Below are 18,646 nucleotides of genomic sequence, written 5' to 3'. Positions count from 1 at the left end.
TCGAACTTAGTCTTCACAAGTATCTCCTAGATAGACATGCAAACTTTCATTTATGTAACTTCAGTAGTTTCTCAGAAACGGTGTCCCCATTTAACGCAGTATGCACGCAGTATACACGCAGTAGGCATGCAGTATGCATGCAGTATGCATGCAGTATGCACTAAGTTGAAACGCAGGGGCTGAAAGTCTGTAACATATTATTTAGGAATCCAATTTTCGTTCTCATTTGAGATCATGACCAGTAACATCAGTGTGAAAAGTTTCATTTCTCTGGGTGGACGGACGAAAGAACGAACTCCGTTCCTATATCCTCGGCCCCACTCGGTGGTTCGTTTGGGTTTTTTTAACGTCGCATTCAGTAATATTCCAGCTATATGACGGCGGTCTGTAAAGAATGAAGTCTGGGACAGACAATCCAGTGATTGGTATCATGAGCATCGATCCAAGCATTTGGGATTCGATGACATGCATCAACCCAGTCAGCGAGCCTGACCACCCGATCCTGTTAGTCACCTCTTACGACAAGCATGGGTTGCTGAAGAACAATTCTAACCCGGAATCGTCACGGGACTATTACAGTTATAAGCGAGGTTGACTTGGATAATCCGTAGCGAGGTTGCAACACACCATCCATGTTTGTTTGTTGTTTTACGCCGCACTCAGCAATATTCCAGCTTTATGACGGTGGTCTGTAAATAAACCAGTCTGGACCAGACAATCCAGTGATTATGAGCATCGATCTACGCAATTGGGGTACGATGACATACATTAACCAAGTCGTTACTTCGATTATTTTCTCGTTGCTTCGATGTTTTTCAATGTTTTTCGATTTTATTCTCGTTATTTTATATTTAAAGAGAAATTTCGAATTAAAAAAATAGATATTCTACCAAAGTGGCATATCATTAGGCTTTCGTAAATACATGTGAACGTTGTGCGAGGATTGTGTTCGCACCACTGGGGCTTGTAACGCAAACATTAGCAGCAAGAGCACTGAGGGGGTTAAAATTTAAAAATATTGGCTGGTCAGGCTCGCTGACTTGGTTGATGCATGTGATCGTATCCTAATTGCGTGGATCGATGCTCATGATATCAATCACTGGATTGTCTGGTCCATACTCGATTCCTTACAGACCGCCGTCATATAGCTGGAATATTGCTGACCAACCAAGCAACTGAAGGAAACTGAATGAAGCAGTGGTAAAATCTATCCATATATACAAACCTTGGGTATACAAAACACACACAATTTTATAGTTCGGATATATTGGGACTTTCCGTTGTGTAACCACATGATTTAGCCACATGTTATCGAGCATGCTCTTTCTACCATGAATTCAAAGAGCCTCATACAACTCAGAAGAAGTTGTTTGATCAAGGTGACAACATTCAAGCCTCAGTGAAGCTTTCAAACACTGTTAGGGTAAACATGTAGAGAATAATTCCAAATTTGACACATCAGTGACAAAAATTATGTCCAATGCGAGTCCCTATTTTGACTTGTACCATATTTTGACTTGGCCTTTGCATGTGTTTGTGACGGGTGCCACTGATTGGACAGGATACGCTCACCTTTTCGCGAACACCTGACATTATCTCTATTTGATAGTTATTCATAAACACTTGCTCATGATATAGTCGGAATCGCACAATCGGCTCTGCTTATGGCTGACATTTCTTATGGATATGGGAAGGGATTTGTCGCTGTTATCCCAAATGTCACCTGGAGATTAGGCGTGTCTGGCGGTGACGTGGAAGCACAACAGGGCGTATTGCTGGACGTCGGGGCCCGATGTTGTGCTCCCTCAATCGGTTGCATGCGGTCCTGCCACTAGTTGGTCTCGACCAAGGAATTGTCCGAGCTGTTAATGTGGCAGTTTCCCATCGATTCAGTAGATGCACCAACCGACTATGGTTGTCTCGTCGAGGTGAAGTCACATGTGGACGACAGGCACGTAGCATGTCAAGAGTGTTGCCCTGCTGTAGAAAACGTCTCCAAAGCGATGATATTGTTTTGATGGACATTAAAATGTGTTTCAACTTCGTTTTTCATTCCTGTTTGCACCATACCTTCGGCATTGCGTAAGCGTTATTTACCGTTAAACTAAAGTGTTTTTATATGAGCACGAGATAGCTATCCAATCATTGTGCGCTGTTCACATTACAAGAACAAGTGTGTGAGTATCATGCTCCCAACAAACAAACAAACAAACAAACATCCAAAGAGAGCGCCACGCATATTGTAGTGTACATATTGTAATCTAAACAATAGCGAAGATCTGTATCTTTTCACCTCTGCTTGTCCATCGTTAAAAGGTATTCGAAAGCCATACATACCAAATAACTCTGTAATTCGACCGTCAGTCCAACATTTTATACGCCTCATGATAACCTCCAATTATCAAGATTTGAAATGTTATATTTCAATATGTATTCCAGACCAGAATTGTAACATGTCATTCTACTTGTATATTTTATCCTGAACTGTACTGTATAGACATATGGTAGTTGGGCCTTAACATAATAAACACTTTGATTTGAGAATTTGATGCACATGCAAGTGCAAATTGTGAATCACGAGAATATGTCTTCATAAATATGTATTGAAAAATAAAATTTTATTTCAGAATAAATTACTTTTTTTAACTTTATATGAAGCACAGTTACTTTTGTTCGATTGGAATACCTTCGCGGGTATTTCACAGTCATGTCATAGTTAACCGAAGCACCCTCACAGTACAAAACACCGAATGAGATCTGTGTGTACTTGTGGGTATTGAACATACGTTATCTCCCTCAGTATGTTTACCGTAACTTCAATGTTTCCGAACCTCCAAAACAATGTCACAATATTAGGTCCTAGTGATACTTCAGTAGAACACATACATACATGCATGGTCATGTGTCATTGAATAAGAAAATTCACAACCTTATGAATAACAACGTCTGTTTGTTTCCATAAACCAGAGTTTCAGATTCATTTACTGATCGGCTAGTGCTCTTCCAGCCATGTAAATAACGGCTAGTGTTGTTTGTGGTGTTGCGACAATCACATGACGTCACAATAGGACCGTAACGTTGTCCAGCTTAAAAAGTTACATGACGTCCATGGGTCTGAAGGAACGGGAGGACGGATAACCGTCACGGTACCGTTAACCTGTCGTTTATGACATTTGTGCGTTAACAAAGTTAATTTTCACAGGGAAAACAGTTCAATGATTTGCTCTGCTGGAAGTGACTTGGTCACTCGTGAACTGTGGATGTGTGACGAAAGTCTCACTGATAGGAATTTATGCATGCAGTGGCAATTTTATTTTAATGTGATTTCTTGTGATGCACAGGAATATTTTCTGCTCGAAAATATATTCCAGACCAGAATTGTAACATGTCATTCTACTTGTATATTTTATCCTGTACTGTACTGTATAGACATATGGTAGTTGGGCCTTAACATAATAAACACTTTGATTTGAGAATTTGATGCACATGCAAGTGCAAATTGTGAATCACGAGAATATGTCTTCATAAATATGTATTGAAAAATAAATTTTTATTTCAGAATAAATTACTTTTTTTAACTTTATATGAAGCACAGTTACTTTTGTTCGATTGGAATACCTTCGCGGGTATTTCACAGTCATGTCACAGTACAAAACACCGAATGAGATCTGTGTGTACTTGTGGGTATTGAACATACGTTATCTCCCTCAGTATGTTTACCGTAACTTCAATGTTTCCGAACCTCCAAAACAATGTCACAATATTAGGTCCTAGTGATACTTCAGTAGAACACATACATACATGCATGGTCATGTGTCATTGAATAAGAAAATTCACAACCTTATGAATAACAACGTCTGTTTGTTTCCATAAACCAGAGTTTCAGATTCATTTACTGATCCGCTAGTGCTCTTCCAGCCATGTAAATAACGGCTAGTGTTGTTTGTGGTGTTGCGACAATCACATGACGTCACAATAGGACCGTAACGTTGTCCAGCTTAAAAAGTTACATGACGTCCATGGGTCTGAAGGAACGGGAGGACCGATAACCGTCACGGTACCGTTAACCTGTCGTTTATGACATTTGTGCGTTAACAAAGTTAATTTTCACAGGGAAAACAGTTCAATGATTTACTCTGCTGGAAGTGACTCGGTCACTCGTGAACTGTGGATGTGTGACGAATGTCTCACTGATAGGAATTTATGCATGCAGTGGCAATTTTATTTTAATGTGATTTCTTGTGATGCACAGGAATATTTTCTGCTCGAAAATGGAATCCGGTATATTGCACAAGTTTGGGATCAATGAGATATATAGACAATGACAGGACACTTGGATGACGTCACTGGATCATCCACCATAAAGTTTTGAGGGTGGACTCTGGACCACCAGGGCCAAGTCAGCCACAGTCTCATGCGTGTGGAGTTTGTGCCAATGCAGCCGAGAGGGATTCTGCTCGTCCGTTACCTAAATCATCGTTTTTCAGCACCTACCTTTTGATTATTTTTTATGACATGATTCATCTTTGAAAAGCACCATCGGTAAACTACATACCCCAACTGATGTGATTGTAGATGTCTTTCATTACTTGATAGCACCCCTCTCAAAGTGGATGGTTCATAGTTGCTACCCTCAGCTTTTCTCAGGTTAATGAAGAAGGAACACAAAGTCACATAGTTCATGTTTATCGATATTGTAATGGACGGTTGTCACCATTGGTTGCCATGTATGTTTGTTGCTGTTTCACATCGTAAAGTTCAAACCATATTCCTGTCCGTATTGCCTTGGACACATTTAGTGTGACAGATCACGTGTGTAGAGAACACATTTCATCACAAACGTCATCTTTGATAAGCTCGCCATTGACCTCTGGTGGAATGTTTGGGTTTGGTGCAGAATCTCGGGACGTCAACGTCTCTGTACGAGGGGTGTTCATTAAAGATTTCCCCTAAACAACTTAGGGTTATCATATTTGGTTGAAATTTCACATGTGTAATGATATATGTATATATGGGTTATGTGTGAATTTGCAGCACCGAACTATTAATCTTACCACTTTTACAGGTGTTTTGATCGAGTAGGGTGTGACAATGGAGCCAGTAGAATACCGAGCAGTGAATAGGTTTTTATATTTGAAAGGTCGCAAACCAGAAGAAATGAAAGCAACTTATGGGGAAGATGCCCTATCACATGACGTTGTTAAACACTGGCATCGCTAGTTCAAGTGTGGTCGGACATCTGTGGAAACACCTGCCATTCCTGGTCGCCCCCATTCAGCCATTGATGAGGACACTATACATCAAGTGGAGACCGCCATTTTGGCAGACCGACGTATAACTGTTCGCCAGTCAGCACAAGATGTCAAGATCAGTGTAGGGTCTGTGGATAAAATCACCCATGACTATTTGAACATGCATAAGGTGTCTGCACGATGGATTCCCAGGTTGCTGACACCTTTCCAAAAGCAGGAACGAGTCATTTGCTCAAAGGATATTTTGGAAATGTGCCAAAAAAACAGGCAAACTTTTTGACAGACTTATCACACAGGATGAAACATGGGTCCATCACTATAATCCGAGCAGAAATTCTGATTCATGTGATTCATACAGAAACAGATCCGCAGGAAAAGGAGCACAGTTTGTGGCAACAGTGATGACTACGCCTTGCCTAAATGTCTCACCTCCACATGTTACGTGGATGTTATCAATGAGGAAGTCCAGCATTTCACATATGGTTTTCTGAACAAACTTCAGATGGTATTTGCTTTCATTTTTGTGTGTGTTGACAATACTCAGACTGTGTGTATATGTACGTGACATCCTGGTCCTGGTTCTGACGCATGGGGAATAAGGGGACGCCCTTTCCACTGCCCCAACCAAGCCGACAGATCATTGCTAACATTTTATAAATGTAAATACTAAGACATGATGATTAGGGCACTCAGATGAACTTGCAACGAGGTCTGTATTCAATCAACTGTCCACATTAGCCACGGTACTCTGTATTCAATCAACTGTCCTCATAAGCCAAGGTTCTCTGTATTCAATCAACTGTCCACATAAGCCAAGGTTCTCTGTATTCAATCAACTGTCCACATAAGCCAAGGTACTCTGTATTAATCAACTGTCCACATTAGCCAAGGTTCTCTGTATTCAATCAACTGTCCTCATAAGCCAAGGTTCTCTGTATTCAATCAACTGTCCACATAAGCCAAGGTTCTCTGTATTAATCAACTGTCCACATAAGCCAAGGTTCTCTGTATTAATCAACTGTCCACATAAGCCAAGGTTCTCTGTATTCAATCAACTGTCCTCATAAGCCAAGGTTCTCTGTATTCAATCAACTGTCCACATAAGCCAAGGTTCTCTGTATTCAATCAACTGTCCACATAAGCCAAGGTTCTCTGTATTCAATCAACTGTCCTCATAAGCCAAGGTTCTCTGTATTCAATCAACTGTCCTCATAAGCCAAGGTTCTCTGTATTCAATCAACTGTCCTCATAAGCCAAGGTTCTCTGTATTCAATCAACTGTCCTCATAAGCCAAGGTTCTCTGTATTAATCAACTGTCCACATAAGCCAAGGTTCTCTGTATTCAATCAACTGTCCTCATAAGCCAAGGTTCTCTGTATTCAATCAACTGTCCACATAAGCCAAGGTTCTCTGTATTCAATCAACTGTCCACATAAGCCAATGTTCTCTGTATTCAATCAACTGTCCACATAAGCCAAGGTTCTCTGTATTCAATCAACTGTCCTCATAAGCCAAGGTTCTCTGTATTCAATCAACTGTCCACATAAGCCAAGGTTCTCTGTATTCAATCAACTGTCCACATAAGCCAAGGTTCTCTGTATTCAATCAACTGTCCTCATAAGCCAAGGTTCTCTGTATTCAATCAACTGTCCACATAAGCCAAGGTTCTCTGTATTCAATCAACTGTCCACATAAGCCAAGGTTCTCTGTATTCAATCAACTGTCCACATAAGCCAAGGTTCTCTGTATTAATCAACTGTCCACATAAGCCAAGGTTCTCTGTATTCAATCAACTGTCCACATAAGCCAAGGTACTCTGTATTCAATCAACTGTCCACATAAGCCAAGGTTCTCTGTATTCAATCAACTGTCCACATAAGCCAAGGTTCTCTGTATTAATCAACTGTCCTCATAAGCCAAGGTACTCTGTATTAATCAACTGTCCTCATAAGCCAAGGTACTCTGTATTCAATCAACTGTCCTCATAAGCCAAGGTACTCTGTATTCAATCAACTGTCCACATTAGCCAAGGTTCTCTGTATTCAATCAACTGTCCTCATAAGCCAAGGTTCTCTGTATTCAATCAACTGTCCTCATAAGCCAAGGTACTCTGTATTCAATCAACTGTCCACATTAGCCAAGGTTCTCTGTATTCAATCAACTGTCCTCATAAGCCAAGGTTCTCTGTATTCAATCAACTGTCCTCATAAGCCAAGGTTCTCTGTATTCAATCAACTGTCCTCATAAGCCAAGGTTTTTCCGTATCAAATCAACTATCCTCACTGGCCAGAGTTCTCTGTATTGAATCAACTGTCCCAACTAACCTGGGTTCTCTGTATTCAATGAGATGTCCGCATTAGCTAGAGTTCGCTGTATCAAATCAACTGTCCTGACTAGCCAGGGTTCTCTGTATTCAATCAACTGTCCACACTAGGCAGTTTGACAGTTCGGGAACATTGCGGCTGAAATATGTCCACTTACCACTAACATATTACAAAGTCATAAAACTGAATAACATCAAACAGATGTTAGTGATATCGTTCCCTTAAGCTTATTGTTTTGCCCCTGAGATAAGAACGCCATGTTGCGGTCATGATCTCTATTGCCATGCCCACACTCCTGATCTTGCCCCTCACATATCAGTGTATCACTGGTACAGCACCTATATATAGACCAGATATACACCTCACAAGATCTATCTGGTCAGAGAAGGCAGGTGTCCCTTATGTAAAATTTAACATATCTGATTTCACTTATTTGGAGCGACAGCAAGACACTTTTACGAACAATCGAGTCCCTGTCACTGTTCCACACAGCTGAACACAGCTAAAGACATATCTTGTCCGCCTTTTCTTTCCCAACCTAAAGTATCGTTTTATTGTCAGCATGCCTCGTGAAGTTTGGCTCTACATGATTGAACCTATAATTCTTACACCAAGGTATGTTTGTACCAAGAAACACGATGACCATTCTGCTAGTATACTTGTGCATTAAAGACTGTTTGCTACCACCACAAATATCTCTCTGAACCACGTTTGTCAATAACAAAAATGGAAGAAACAGTGAGAGAGTGAATGAGTGAGTTGGGTATATAACGACAGAATTCTAGTTATATCACGACATGTCAGCTTAATGTGTGAGGAAAGCCCGAATGGATGCAGGTCGTAAGACATTTACCACTTTTGGTGAAAACGACGAGCAAGTGTAGGGTGGTAAGAAACCTAAAAACATAACCTGGGCGAACGGGGATGCAAACCCACCTTCACTTTCCCGGTTTTTCCTTCTGCATCACTCAGTTCAAGGCGGCCCGTAGAAACAGTAGTCTAGGCCATATAGGCCACATTTTTCTCCGGTTATCAGACGTTTGTCAGTTTGGTGAAATCCACAAGCACTGGTATGGCGCTAACAAACCCACAAGCATAGTCTTGGCGAACCGGGTATCGAACTCACTATGGTAGGTTCTGTAGGCGTGTCCACGGTACCTTACTCTGTATTGCGAATTGTTGCGCCTAAGACGACGAATCAGCCACCCGTTCCTCCGGGAAGAAAACGAGTAGTGCAAATGGTCAAGTTGATATAATCAAATTTCCCTTATGTTCACTGCAATTCCTGCATTCTGAATTGGTCACGTGTTATTGTATTCATTTCCCAATGAAACAGCCGCCTTCTCCCAGACATATTTGTTCCGGTTCGCTACAGTCTGACTGTTGCAGTTCTTCTCGCTTCTGCCTTAATTTACAGGTCACATGAACTTTGTTTAATGTTACTAGTACTCCACTGATTGGCTACTGACTTTGTGGGCGTGTCAAGTTGTGTGCATAAATTAAACGATCCCCTGATTCATGTCTTGCCTCAGAAAATATCTCTGTACCTGGAATGTTTATCAATCTCATAGTTTTTCTCTACTTTGATTCATATAATTGCTTTTGATTAAACACTTGTAGATACCACGTGTTTTCGTTGTAGAATGTAGTTGTTAGGATTGATTGTGTGTTTGCTTCGTTCATTGAAGAATGAATCACAAATCCGATGTGAAAGATTTTTCGCAGTCAATCTTAAAAAATTACCTGAATACATGACGTTGGGTGTGTGAGTGCGTGGGTGAGTTTTGGTGACTGGCGAGTTCGGACGAGTGAGTGAGTGAGTGAACAGGGTCTAGGTAAGTGAGTGAGTGTTTCAGTACATTGCAGTATTTCAGTACAGTATTTGAGTTATATCACAACAAAGCAACTTGACTAGGATTAAATCCCATAGGGGTGTACAACTGAGACATGGAGATTGTGCTGGCACACACAGATATATGATGAGGCCGAATAAATATACAATGCACCTGTCCACAATGCATCAGCTTGCATTACACAGATCAGAGTCACGAGATGGTTCCGCTACAATAACTAGACCAGTTGCTCGACTGCCTGTGAATAGGAGAGGGGGAACTTGATCTGCTCACATTGCTTTGTTACCTAATGTTTACGTCAGTGTTTTCTGCAGGGTCGAGATGTGCCTTGCTACAGTGTACTGCGCAGAACGTCGGAGGGTCGGACAGATTACAGTGACTCGACTTTTGATCCTGTCATGATGGCAAGTGAAACTTAACAAGTAAGTGTATTTTCGGCTAATAACTACGTTCCTTTCCGTGGTGATTACACATGGGCTTTTATGACTGCATCTAATACAGAAGCCACGTCCTTTCAATGGCAAGAAACTATTTGAGTGGTCTTTCAGTATAAAACATCTAACACAGAATAATCTGGATTATGTACACATTCATGGGAGGATCTTGAGGAGTTCGTAGCAAGCGGATGGTATGAACTAGCTGTGATTTATGTTGTTTGATGGCTTGTGGTGGCGAATCTGGACTGCTACCAGTTTTTTCGATCAACCATTGTATGTAATCCTATTAGGTTGAAAAATCAATATGTGTACACCTGCTGCACATGCGTTGACGATTGTGCGGGAGACTGCTACCTTACATAAGATACAACTATATCCAGTCAGTGGTGGAGTACGGTGCGGTGATTTGGGGTTAAACGATGCGTTGAACATTGTTGTACTTATAAAACTAAGTGTTTTTTTGTGTTTTTGGGGTTGTTTTTGTGCGTGCGTGCGTGCGTGTGCGTGCGTGTGTGTGTGTGTGTCTGAATGTGCGTGCGTGCGTGCGTGCGTGCGAGTGTGTGTGTGTGTGTGTGTGTGTGTGTGTGTGTGTGTGTGTGTGTGTGTGTGTGTGTGTGTGTGTGTGTGTGTGTGTGTGTGTGTGTGTGTGTGTGTGTGTGTGTGTGTGTGTGTGTGTGTGTGTGTGTGTGTGTGAGTGCGTGCGTGCGTGTCTGATTGTACTTGTCCCGACTAATTCTGATTGTATCGTGCTGGTACACGGAGATACCGTGCTGCAGTTTAACGCGAATACCCTACTTAGACACAGTAGACTGACCAGTCCTTAGCTTGTTTTGGCCCCAGGGTAGCAACCAGTAGCATCTTTCAATGTATGTTGGTATGTCACAGCCGGGCTAGTGTGGAGTAAGGGACCAGCTCTCCGTGACACTGTCTCTCTAGAAACACACCGGTCTCACTTCTTTCAATCCTCTGGTGTGTAGTGTGGAGTGGGGGACCAGCTCTCCGTGCCACTGTCTCTCTAGATACACATCGGTCTCACTTCTTTCAATCCTCTGCAGTGTAGTATGGAGTGGGGGACAAGCTCTCCGTGCCACTGTCCCTCTTGATACACATCGGTCTCACTTCTTTCAATCCTCTGCAGTGTAGTGTGGAGTGGGGGACCGGCTCTCTGTGTATGTGTGAGGCTGCCTGTGTACACTGGACCTGTGTGTGTGAGGCGGCCTGTGTACACTGGACCTGTGTGTGTGAGGCGGCCTGTGTACACTGGACCTGTGTGTGTGAGGCGGCCTGTGTACACTGGACCTGTGTGTGTGAGGCGGCCTGTGTATACTGGACCTGTGTGTGTGAGGCGGCCTGTGTACACTGGACCTGTGTGTGTGAGGCGGACTGTGTACACTGGACCTGTGTGTGTGAGGCGGCCTGTGTACACTGGACCTGTGTGTGTGAGGCGGCCTGTGTACACTGGACCTGTGTCTGAGGCGGCCTGTGTATGCAGGACCTGTGTGTGTGAGGCGGCCTGTGTACGCAGGACCTGTGTGTGTGAGGCGGCCTGTGTACACTGGACCTGTGTGTGTGAGGCGGCCTGTGTACACTGGACCTGTGTGTGTGAGGTGGCCTGTGTACACTGGACCTGTGTCTGAGGCGGCCTATGTATGCAGGACCTGTGTGTGTGAGGCGGCCTGTGTACACTGGACCTGTGTGTGAGGCGGCCTGTGTACACTGCACCTGTGTGTGTGAGGGGGTCTGTGTACACTGGACCTGTGTGTGTCAGGCAGCTTGGGCGACCCTACCGGATCTAGAAGATTGGGAGGTGAAATCTGATTCGCGCTGGAATGCTGTTTGATAGGAACCTTCCATCTGTGTTTGACCATTTGACAACAAATCACATGAGGTACTATCAGGAACCTGTCTATCACTTGTTCTAGTTTCGGTTTGAGCTGACGCTCTGATGACCTCATTTCCGAGGGGAATCCCCGAACGTCCGTCACACTGAGATTGACGAATAAGATCTTGTTGTGTGGGGGTGTATTCAGGGGCGTTCCTGTACATTGTAGAAGGCCGAGGTAGGTGTAAGTGAATGACGTCAGTAGCAGTATAACAGTGACAGAGTTACCTGTGACATAAAAGGTGTATTGTACCCAGTATCCTCATAGACATTCGTCACCACTCGCGTCTTTCCACAGACTTCAAGGGGTTCGTGCATTTCTCGATTACCGACGTAAGCTAATCAGAATGCCCGTCAATTTTGCGGTACTTCGATCCTGAATAGTAAAATTAATTATGGTAACATGAGAAATTGAACATTTGGTAGCACACATCACAACAACATAGAAATCTATAAGAATAAAGGACTGTTGGTGTATTATACACTGGTATTATTCCTTGTGAGACCTTGAATGATGATAAATTCAAATACACACGTTCATCTCTGTACACCAAGGATACCACACCCACAGCGACACCCTTTACACCCAGGATACCATACCCACAGCGACATCCTTTACACCCAGGATACCACACCCACTGCAACATCCTTTACACCCAGGATACCACACCCACTGCGACATCCTTTACACCCTGGATACCACACCCACAGCGACATCCTTTACACCCGGGATACCACAACCACATCGACATCCTTTACACACAGGATACCACACCCACTGCAACATCCTTTACACCCAGGATACCACACCCACTGCGACATCCTTTACACCAAGGATATCACACCAACTGCGACATCCTTTACACTCAGGATACCACATCCACAGCGACATCCTTTACACCCAGGATACCACACCTACAGCGACATCCTTTACACCCAGGATACCACACCCACTGCAACATCCTTTACACCCAGGATACCACACCCACTGCGACATCCTTTACACCCAGGATACCACATCCACAGTGACATCTTTTACACCCAGGATACCACACCCACAGCGACATCCTTTACACACAGGATACTACACCCACTGCGACATCCTTTACACAAAGCATACCACACCCACAGCGACATCCTTTACACCCAGGATACCACTGCGACATCCTTTCCATTGAGCTATACGTCTGCTTAGCTTTACCAACCAAAACCAAATTCGGTCTAATATCCATTTTGATGATATGCCTAGATCTGAAAAATATATTAAATGTAGTGAGGTGAGGTGAAATTGGGTTTAGCGTCGCGTCCAAGATTATTGCACTTGTGCATGCACGTGTGTGTATGTGTGTGTGGCTGCTTGTACTAGACCGGATTGATGCCGATTTATAGTGCTAGCCCACTGTGATACCATGTCGCAGTATAAAATGAATACCCCACTCAGACACAGTATACTGACTCCAAGCCGACCAGTCCTTGTTTTAGCCCCTTAATGTCGAGCGCCAGACAGGGTAACAACAAGTACCATCTATTAGCGTCTTTTGGTATGACGCGGCCGGGGATCGAACCCTGGACCCTCTGCTCTCCGGGCGGACGCTCTACCACAAGACCCGGGAGGCGGTCTATAGGTAGTGAAATAGCATCGTTTTACATACTTTATTTTTGTGTCTGTGTGTGTCTGTGTGTAAACGTACCGGTCTATGTGTCTGTTTGAGTGTACCTGTGTGTGTTTGCCTGTGTATGTGTCTCTGTGTGTATGATTGAATGTGCGTGTGACTGTAAGTGAATGTGTGTGTGTGTGTGTGTGGGGGGGGGGGGGGGGAGGGTGGTGTGGTGTGGGTGTGTGTGTGTGTGTGTGTGTGTGTGTGGGTGGTGAGGAGTTGGTAGAACTGGGTAAGCATTGTCGTTTGTTAGCCTTAATCCTAAGATTGTTATTTGTGTTGAAAACATATCAGAATAGAACAAATATAATATGTGAAAAATGATATTACACGTAAGACGTATAATTGGTCAGGTGTCACAGAGTGACTTAACAGCACCCAGTTTTGACAAGGTATATACAGTTTATGAATTATAACCTCTCGTCTTCACTTTTCTACAATGTTGGGAAATCAAGACAATCACAATCGTACCAACAGTCAATTGAGCCGTTGTCTGACACAACAACTGCTATTATGACATTTATAAATCTTTATATTGTCATTGTCTCTTCGTCTGTCTATTATTGTCCATTAGTACATTTGTGTTTTTAATGTAAACTGTTAGTCTGTCATATCAACGCCAGCGAATAATCCCCTGAGTAAGGTATGTAGCTTACATGCAGTGACAGTGTAACAGTGTAGTGTGTTGCTGTAGAGTGACAAGAGTTACCTCCCCTACATAAGACATGCAGGTTATATACAGGTGCAGTGTAACAGTGTAGTGTGTTGATGTAGTGTGACATGAGTTACCTCCCCTACATAAGGTATTACGGCTATATACAGTGGCAGTGTAACAGTGTAGTGTGTTGCTGTAGAGTGACATGAGTTACCTCCCCTGTTAAAGGTATGTAGGTTATATACCATGGCAGTGTAACAGTGTAGTGTGTTGCTGTAGAGTGACAGGAGTTACCTCCCCTGTTGAAGGTATATAGGTTATATAAAAATGAATCATTTTTATTCTCGTAAATCACGGCAGTGATACAGAGATGTAATTGGACACAGGAATTAGATACAATGAAGAAAACATGTCAGTGGAACATTTCCATACATGATCTTATATAACTTGCCAGTTTTAATAGAATTGGCTTAAAAGTAATGGACATCAAATGAGAGAATTTTACGGCAGAAGGATACATACAGTAGTATTGAGGCAAAAACTTGTTTTTAATTTCTGAGAGTTTTGGAGTTTTTCTAATAAAAAGTGCATTTCATCACTTATAAAAAAATTACACAATGTACATTTTCTTTCCTCTCTCACAATATTATACCCTCTTCCTGTTTCAATGGGTGATCTATGATTTGCTGTTCTAAAACGAGCAAGAGAGATGCGTAAGGTGATTGGTAGTTCTAGTAAATAAGGTTCTAGAGATGGTAACTCTTTAAACATGTCATAATAGTAACCTTGAGATGAATATTCCTTTGATTCTCGCCATCTTTGCAGAAAATTATCAATGAGAACATGTTTACACATTTTGTTTCAACCATGCGGCACTAATAAAGGTTTGAGACAGCCAAATGTAATTAAAGCCTATATTTTGAAGAATGCATTTCACTTCTTTTAATAGTGGGAAATGGTAATCTGGATTTGCAATGGACATTTGAAACATAAGTTTATATACTATACTAGAAAGGCTAGTTTGTGATGATGTTAGCTTGCACCAATATGAAATCATTCTTATCTTAATGAAAATGCTGAGAGGATACCTCCCTAGTTCACCATATACCATGTAATCGGGTGTTGACTGTTTTAACTTGAGAATATATTTACAAAATTTAAGATGTACACGTTCAATGCCAACAGATCTTCAAAACCCCACTCCTCAGATCCATATAACAATACTGGCTGAACAAGTTGATCAAATAATTTCAGTTGACAGTCAATAGGAATTTCTAATATTCTAATTTACGAAATACAGCGTACATTGCTCTAGATGCCTGATCTGTCAGTCTCTTTAGTGCCTTACAGAATCTACCAGTGTTTGTAAATAAAATACCAAAGTAAACATATTCTTTAACAACAGGAAAAATCGAGCCATTTAACATAAAAATGAAGACTCTATTTGTGGAGCGCTTGGCAAAAATAACAACTTTCGTTTTGTCAACATTGACTTTAAGTTTCCAGATAGTACAATATTCTTCAAATATAGTGAGACACTTTCTAAAATCTTCTGGGCTTTCGGCCATTAAAACAGTATCATCGGCATACAAAATGAGAAAAAGTTTTATGTACAGTTCAAGTGAATCTATTAAAAGGTTATTTACATTATGCAGTCCTTCAAAGTCATTTTCAGATAAAAATTGTTCAAGGTCATTAAGGTACAAAGCAAACAGGAAAGGTGACAAATTTTCACCTTGTCTTACACCAATTTGACATGGGAAGAAACCTGACACCTTGTTATTATGTGAAACACAAAATTTCCTTTGATATTAGACTTTATCATTTTTGTCCACAGACCACACCTCCATACTGTATTGAAAGCTTTGCTAAAATCGACGAAAACACAATACAGCTTCTTATTAAGATTTCTATAGATATCAATGAGAGCTTTAAGAATAAACATATTGTCAATTGTTGAGTATTTTTTTCTAAATCCTGCTTGCGCTTTGCTTATCAGATTAGTCTGGACTGAGTAAGCTTGTAAACGATTATTCAATAGTGTAGTGAACAATTTACCTAAACAGCTTAGGATAGAAATACCTCTGTAATTGTCTGGGTCATCTTGGTTTCCTATGTTTTTGTAGATTGGTTTTATTTTGGAAACAAGCCAAGCTTCAGGTAAAACTCCAGTGTCAAAAACGAGGTTAAAAAGCCTTACGTAAACCGGCATCATAACATGAATAGAGCTTTCAATGTACTCATTGTAAATACCTTCCAACCCACAAGCCTTATTGTTCTTCAATGCACGGGCCGCTGACATAATTTCTTCTTCTGTAATCCTACAATCTAAGATATCATCATGATTATCATAATTTGTGTTATTGGCAAAAACATCGTCATTATCTTTAGAACTTTGATTAAGATCTTAAAAAAATCAAAAAAATTGTCAATACTGATTTTTTCTGCTGTTTTCTTTGGTTCAAATGATTTTAAAATTTCCCAAAAAGTCTTAGGGTTACTATCCTTACATTCCCTCAGTTGTTGGACACATTTGTTTTGGTATGTCTTAAATGCCTTCTTTAGGGTTTTACTATAAGCTCTACTAGCTGAAATGTACATAGCTTAGCTATTACTGTCCTTAGTCCTTCCATATATACGTTTACGCTTGTGGAAAAATCTACGTGATGATTTACATTTTTCATCAAACCAGGGTTTATGCTTGTGCTTATGTACAGAGTGTCTAGAATTTCTTACAGTACCTAGAGTAGTTTCAGCCGCAGTAACCAGCGTCTGAGAGAGTTTATTTACAATTTGGTTAATGTCATTTCGCTCTATTTGGTCTTTACATGCATCTAATTCTGTACACTGATGGGTAATGGCAACCTTATCAATAAACATAAAAATGTTTCACTTTTATCAGGAACCCATATTTTTACAACTTTACGTACATGTACATCCTTGTCATCATCTATAACTGGAGACAGTTGTTGTGATGTACAATCTAACGTTAACGATAAGCAACAGTGTACATCCTTGTCATCATCTATAACTGGAGATAGTTGTTGTGATGTACAATCTAACGTTAACGATAAGCCACAGTGTACATCCTTGTCATCATCTATAACTGGAGATAGTTGTTGTGATGTACAATCTAACGTTAACGATAAGCCACAGTGTACATCCTTGTCATCATCTATAGCTGGAGATAGTTGTTGTGATGTACAATCTAACGTTAATGATAAGCCACAGTGTACATCGGACGAGATCGGGTCAAACTCCTGTACCTCAAAATCTATTAATAATGGGAATGTTTCTGCTGATGCAATACAATAATCGACAACACTGGCATTTCTGCATGTCAGTTTACCAATACCCTTGTCTTTGCCTAATCTTCCATTCACAATATACAGCCCGTTATTTTTACATAAATCCAGGAGTTTATACCCTTATAGTTTGTTTCAGTATCCATTGATATTCTATCTAACTTTACACCGGTGTCAACTAGAAGTTGTATATTTGAAAACAATAATTCCTCGTCAATAATATCATTGTCACATAAATATTCGTCCAAAATGATAAAATTTGGAAGATTTTTAGTACGACAATTCATATCACCAACAATACACGTGTACTGTGAGCAGTTTGACATACAAATGATATCATTTTCTAGTGTTGTAAATATTTCCGGTGAATGAAATCTACTTTGCTCTGGTGGTATATACACAGTTCCTAGGATAAGGTCATCGTTAACATGCAGGAAATCAGTTGGTATCTTACACCATAAAACAATATCATGTATCTTTTTGATGACGCTCACCTTGTCAAATAGTAACATGGCTACAATGGCTACAATGAGCCCGCCAGATACACGTGTGTTCAGTGCGTTAGTTCTGTTATTCATATGAACTGAGAATCCTGGGATGTTCACAGCATCTAAATCACACGTTTTAGTTTCAGTCAGACACAGTATATCATATCAGTATATCGGGGTTCACCAGCTTTGTCCTAATACCACACACATTAAGAGACAGTATCTTAAGTTTCTCGTGGGAAGTTACGTTTTTACTGTTAGACGACTCACGGGTTTGCTGACCTCCGTTATTCTCCTACCGCGGCTTGTTTTCTCCCGTGTCCTCAGTCCTGGCCATCTTGTTGGGTTGTCTGTTGTCTGACCGACCGACGGCACTCGTGTATGATCTCCTGCTGGGGGAGGGTCTCGTGGGGTGAGATCTATGAACGGGTCGTCTCCTGGGTACACACGTCTCCCGCCTATATACAGTCAGTCTACTGTGAGGTTAGACTTCAAACCTAGCCTCCTTGCTTCCTTGAAAATGGGGAGTAGATCTCTTCGTCTCTGCACAACCTCTTGAGGAAATTGTTCACTAACACCGAATTGCGTTTCTCTCAGCTGTCTTGTGTTAGTCAGGATTTCCCACCGTTCGTCTGGATTTGCAAATTTTGCCACTATAGTACGTGGTCTGTTAGATAAGTTAGGGCCAATCCTATGTACATGTAAGAGGTGAATGTCTGTGTCACACTTCATTTCTTTCTTTAAGAAACCTTTAATTACCTCTTTAGGTTCTTCTCCAGGCATTTCCGGGAT

At 41.3% G+C, this 18,646-nt stretch overlaps 1 protein-coding gene across 2 annotated transcripts in view; it reads left to right on the top strand.

Moving 5' to 3' along the window:
• The first annotated feature begins 9,687 nt into the window (after positions 1-9,687).
• Positions 9,688-18,646, top strand: part of LOC124119960 (ankyrin repeat domain-containing protein 50-like) — a 32,804-nt gene continuing 23,845 nt past the window's right edge. For both annotated transcript variants that reach the window (XM_048386852.1, XM_048386846.1), the window contains exon 1: positions 9,688-9,851. The gene's annotated coding sequence lies outside the window, so the exon portion shown is untranslated. The remainder of the gene's footprint in view (positions 9,852-18,646) is intronic.

This window comes from Haliotis rufescens, unplaced genomic scaffold (assembly GCF_023055435.1).
Source record: "Haliotis rufescens isolate VD_foot unplaced genomic scaffold, xgHalRufe1.0.p SCAF_61, whole genome shotgun sequence".
Lineage (NCBI taxonomy): Eukaryota > Metazoa > Mollusca > Gastropoda > Lepetellida > Haliotidae > Haliotis > Haliotis rufescens.
The sequence above is the reverse complement of the archived record's forward strand: the minus strand, read 5'-3'. Positions and strand labels throughout refer to the sequence as shown.